The sequence below is a fragment of the Mirounga angustirostris genome, unplaced genomic scaffold, assembly GCF_029215605.1.
Source record: "Mirounga angustirostris isolate CCGP_5_RB_7025 unplaced genomic scaffold, mMirAng1.0.hap1 SCAF_14, whole genome shotgun sequence".
Classification (NCBI taxonomy): Eukaryota; Metazoa; Chordata; class Mammalia; order Carnivora; family Phocidae; genus Mirounga; species Mirounga angustirostris.
The window spans coordinates 36,465,580-36,471,919 of NW_026991722.1; positions in this window are offsets into that span (position 1 = coordinate 36,465,580).

The window sequence follows — 6,340 nt, forward strand, 5'->3', positions numbered from 1 at the left end:
ACGTAAGGGGGAAGGGTCCTGAGGATATCCCAGACATTCCAGCTGGCCCCAGTCACTCCCAAAGCCAGGACATTCCCTTTGGGTCTGGAGTTGAGATTTCTGTCAATAGCAGCTGAGAGCCCCAAGTATTGCAGGGCAGTGGTTCAATTGCTCCCTTATACATTCTCAGAACAACCATCCCTCACCCGACCCACAATCCCCCAGGAGCACCTTCCCTATCAGTTCCCAGGCCCTCTCTCTGAGGTGGCACTACTCTGAGCATGTCTGAGCTGGGTATGGCTTTCTTTCTTTTTTTTTTTCCCAGTGCTCATCACGATAAGTGTATTCTTAATCCCCTTCACCTATTTCACCCATCACCCCCCACCCCCCCACCCCCGCCACCTGCCCTCTGACAACCACCAGTTTGGTCTCTGTATTTAAGAATCTGGGTGGGGTTTTTTGTTTTTTCCCTTTTTTTCTTTCTTTGTTTTGTTTCTTCAATTCCACATATGAGTGATATCATGTGGTACTTATCTTTCTCTGACTTACTTAGCATTATATTCTCTAGATCCATTCATGTTGTTGCAAATGGTAAGATTTCATTATTTTTTATGGCTGAGTAATATTCCATTATATATATATATATTTTATATATATATATTATATACCACCTCTTCTTTATCCATTTATCTCTTGATGGAACTTGGGTTGCTCCCATATGTTGGCTATTATAAATAATGCTACAGTAAACAAGAGGGTACATATATATTTTCAAATTAGTGCCTTTGTTTTTGGCCAGTAAATACCCAGAGGTGGAATTACTGGATGACATGGTAATTCTCTTTTTAATTTTTTAAAAGATTTTTATTTATTTGACAGAGAGAGACAGCACAAGCAGGGGGAGTGGCAGGCAGAGGGAGAGAGAAAAGCAGACTCTTGGCTGAGCAAGGAGCTTGATGTGGGGCTTGATCCCAGGACCCTGGGATCATGACCTGAGCCGAAGGCAGATGCTTAACCAACTGAGCCAGCCGGACGCCCCTCTATTTTTAATTTTTTGAGGAAACTCCATACTGTTTTCCACAGTTGCTGCACCAATTTGCATTCCTACTAATAATATACAAGGGTTCCTTTTTCACTACATCCTTGCCAACACTTGTTGTTTCTTGTGTTTTTATTTTAGCCATTCTGACAGGTGTGAAATGATATTTCATTGTGGTTTTGATTTGTATATCCCTAATGATTAGTGATTTTGAGCATCTTTTCATGTGTCTGTTGGCCATCTGTATGTCTTCTTTGGAGAAGTGTCTTCACGTCTTCTGCCCATTTGTAATTGGATTATTTGTGTTTTTTTGATGTTGAGTTGTATAAGTTGAAGTTTCGTATCAGGAATGGATGAATGGATGTTGTACTTTGTCAGATACTTTTTCTGCATCTATTGAGATGATCATATGGTTTTTATCCTTTCTTTTATTAATGTGGTGTATCACATTGATTGATATGTGAATGTGGAATAACACTTGCATCCCTGAAATAAATTCCACTTGATCGTAGTGAATAATTTTTTCAATGTATTGTATTCAGTTTGCTAAATATGTTAAGGATCAGGGTGCCTGGGTGGCTCAGTTGGTTAAGCGACTGCCTTCGGCTCAGGTCATGATCCCAGAGTCCTGAGATCGAGTCCCACATTGGGCTCCCGGCTCAGCAGGGAGCCTGCTTCTTCCTCTGACCCTCTCCCCTCTCATGCTGTTTCTCACTCTCTCTCTCTCAAATAAATAAATAAATAAATAAATAAATAAAATCTTTAAAAAAATATATGTTAAGGATCTTCGCATCTATGTTCATCACAGATATTGGCCTGTAGTTTTTTCTCTCTTTTTGTATTGTCTTCATCTGGTTTTGGTATCAGGGTAATGCTGGCCTCATAGAATGAATTTGAAAGCTTTCCTTCCTCTTTTATTTTTTGGAATATTTTGAAAAGAATAGGTATTAACTCTTCTTTAAATGTTTGGTAAAATCCACCTGTGAAGCCATCTGGTCATGGACTTCTGTTTGTCGGGGGCTTTTGATTCCTGATTTAGTTTCATTGCTAGTAATTAGTCTGTTCAGATTTTCTATTTCTTCCTGATCCAGTTTTGGGAAGCTGTATCTAGGAATTTATCCATTTCTTCTAAACTGTCCAAATTGTTGGCATATAATTTTTCATAATATTCTTTTATAACCCTTTGTATTTCTGTGGTGTCAATTTTATTTCTCCTCTTTCATTTCTGATTTTACTTGAGTCCTCCCTTTTTTTAAAATTTAAGTTCAATTAATTAACATATAGTGTATTATTAGTTTCAGAGGTAAAGTTCAGTGATTCATCAGTCTTATGTAATATCCAGTGCTCATTATACCACATCCCTCCTTAACTTGGATGTGGCTTTCCTTTTCTCTTTATACTGCTCTCCAAAGTCTGTCATGACAATACATTAAGGCAGTGTTTTTCAAATTTGAGCAAAGAACAGACCCCTTTCAAAGAAATAATTAGCAGACCCCCTGTGTGAATTTAAATTATTTTTATACTAAGTGCAAACATGTAACATATGCCCATGGCTATATGAAACCAAAATAAATTTTCAACTGTAAAACCAACAGAACTCAAATTAAAAGCAATAATTTAATGATATATTTTCCTAAAGCCACATTGCCGACATTGAGTTTATTTTTAGAAAATCTTCTCTATTTAGGGCGCCTGGGTGGCTCAGTTGGTTGGGCGACTGCCTTGGGCTCAAGTCATGATCCTGGAGTCCTGGGATCAAGTCCCACATCGGGCTCCCTGCTCAGTGGGGAGCCTGCTTTTCCCTCTGACCCTACCCCCTCTTGTGCTCTCTCTCTCTCTCAAATAAAAAAATGAATAAAATATTTTTTTTTAAAGAAAATCTTCTCTATTTAATTAGTTACAAATTTTGATGGAGAATAAATGGTAGGAGAAACCCTTGGGCCAATTACTGTTTCCAAACATCGTAACATTTTTGTTTCATAATGATCTCCCAAAAGGAGGCAAGCACTTCGGGGTCTGGTAGGGGGGATGACCTCCAGGTTTCCCTTTGATGTTCTGAGAGGCTAGTTTGGAAACCCTGGGGTTTGAGATACCCAGGTGCTCTTGGTGTCCTTGTTCAGGTCCCTTGTCTTAAGAATGGAGGAGACCTGTCCATGAGGCACGTGGCCCTGAGCTCTTAAAACACCTGCTTCTCTGGGTTTTGGTGCTAGGCAGGCAGGTGTAAATGCCCCCTTCACAGGGAAGGCTGCCCCAATCACATCTGTGATAGTTAAATTCTCAGAATTTGGAATGGATAATGGTAGAATAGGAATATATGGAAAAAATAATGTGGAATAATAGCAAAACAGAACAATGTCTATTTCCCAGAAATATATATATTTAAAGACATATTGAGAAGAAACTGAGGCCTGAGGTTCTGGGTAGGGAAGCAGGGTGCACAGAGAAGTTACTCTAAGACCCAAGATCCCCAGCCTTGACTCTGCCTCCTGCCTGTAGCCTCCAGCACCAAACACCAGCTATTCCATTCTATTTTCCCAATAACTTTATTCTATTATAGAATACCTAAGTTTTATTAATCACAAACATACTTTTTTGTACTAAAGAATATGTATGATAATTGAAATGAAAAACTTGAAGAATTTTCCTTTGACCATAATGCTTTCTTCAATTTTTTTGAAAGCAAATGATGGAAAGTAACATTTTAGAAGTGCATTTCTTTTTTTCTTTTTTTTTTAATTTTTAAAAAATATTTTATTTTTAGGTAATCTCCACACCCAACGTGGGGCTTGAACTCAAAACCCTGAGATCAAGAGTCGCATGCTCTACCAATGAGCCAGCCAGGAGCCCCTAGAAGTGCATTTCTTAATTTTTCTGTGTCTAATAATTGCTTATCAAAATGTGTAATATATAAAATGATGTGTCATTTTGGTTTTTTAAAGGCTTCCAGTTCTCCTTTTTTTAAGTTTTATATTTATTTATTTATTTATTTATTTACTTTTAAATAATTTCTACATCTAATGTAGGACTTGAACTCACAACCCCAAGATCAAGAGTCACATGCTCTTCCAACTGAGCCAACCAGGTGCCTCTGATATATCATTTTTGATAAAATATATACTACTAATAATTATAATCTTTTTTTTTTCAAAGGTTTTATTTATTTATTTGACAGAGAGAGAGATAGCAAGAGCAGGAACACAAGCAGGGGGAATAGGAGAGGGAGAAACAGGCTTCTTGCCTAGCAGGGAGCCCGATGTGGGACTCAATCCCAGGACCCTGGGATCATGACCTGAGCTGAAGGCAGACGCTTAATGACTGAGCCACCCAGGCGCCCTAATAATTATAATCTTTATTCAATCCAGAAAAATTGTAGATTCAGAAATATTTTAGGGGCACCTGGGTGGCTCAGTTAAGCATCCAACTCTTGATTTCAGCTCAGATCATGATCTTGGGGTTGTCAGATTGAGCCCCACATCAGGCTCTGTGCTCAGCAGGGAATCTGCTGAGATTCTTTCCCTCTCCCTTTGCCACCCCTCCTGATCACACTCTCTCTCTCTCAAATAAATTAATTTTAAAAATATATTTTAATACCATGAAGGGATTCAGAATGAACCTTCCCAAAATGTGCCACTTTGGCATGTGGATTACCTTGAGCTGAAGTCAGTCAAGGCCCAAAAGATAGAGAGCCTGGCCCAGGAAGAGAACTATCTCCGGAGATAACAAAGAATATGGGCTAGGTGTGGTGAGCTGGGGGGAAGCTCAGCAGGACTTGGAGATCCAATTCCTCTCTATGTCCCATTGTCTCTGCACTGACATGGCAAACATTTGTTTACTAGACATTTTCTCTTACCATTTTCCTGTAAATTGTCTTCCTTTCCTTTGAAGTCCCAGACCCCTACCCTTCTCCTTAGCTCAAAATGGCATATCAGCCCCAGTTGCCTGAATGCCTGCAGGTCTCATAGTCTTAAGGGGCTCCCGTGTGTATGTAATTAAATTTGCTTTCTCCTGTTAATCTGTTTTATATTGATAACCAGTCAAGGAATCTAGTGTAAGGAAAAAATTTTCCTCCCCAACAACTGTCACAGGAAATCTTTTAAAGTTTTAAATTTCAGTTATTTGGTGATATAGTCCTTGTGAGTTTTGGTATAAAATTGGAAGGAGTTCCAAGAACTGGATGAATTGCTTTGACAAAACTCCCCCCCCACCACCATTCCCATCTACTTATTTATATGCATAAGAGTATTCAGTTCTTACATCAATGAAAATGAAAAATAGAGACAGAATCTTTGCTGAACTCTGTCTCAATCTAATAATAAGTACTATCCATGTGTGAATACGTGAACTAATTAAACACACACACACACACACACACGGACCGGAAAGCTGGTTGGAGCTGACTCTGGTGAGCATTCCTAGCAGGGGTAAGATCAGACTTTCCTTGAAGCCTGTTCCCATTTTCCCCTCCTCTCAACAGAGTTATATTACCCTTCAAGATGAAATCAATATTCGGCGTTTGCATTATTCTGACTGAGTAATGGGTGAACTAGCAATGGATTATACTTTCCTTTCCTATACAATTATATTTTTTTCTATTTCTTAGTCTTCTACATTGTTATCACCAGTCAGTCCTAAACTCTGCTATAGAATTGAAAATCTGCTCTCAACATGATTAAACACATTAGATATAACAACAATTTCAGTTTTTTCTTGGAGACGTTCTCCATGGAGCTTTCACTGTTCTCCTGCTCCAATCTGGACTTTGCTCCCTGGATCAGCTACATAGCTGTCATCCAAGACTCATCCCCACATCCTCTGGGAGAGCATCCTTGCCACTCTCCTGAGCTGGACTACAGGTCTTAATGGAACACATCCTCATTAACTTCCTGAGAAAGTGTGCCAAAGGAAGTCCTTGTTCTCCTCTAACTCCAAATACTAATATTCAGGAAATAGAACAAAGGAAAATATTGACATCATGGGGACACATTCAGCAAAATAATCTAGAACAGGGGCAACATTACAGGTCATACAAGGCCAGTTTCTTCAATAAGTCTCAGGGGGAAAAAAGCACTTGGAAGAAAATAATTTGCAAGGAAAACAGATGGAGGAAAAAACTATAGATTAAAAGATTTAGAAAGTAAACTATTTACAATGTGTGGACCTTAGATGGATCCTGATTTAAATAAATGATATATCTATATCAATTTTAAAGATTTTAAGTAATCTCTACATCCAATGTCGGGCTCCCACTTATAACCCCAAGATCAAGAGTTGTATGCTTTACTGACTGAGCCAGCCAGGTGTCCCAACAAACTATATTTTTTA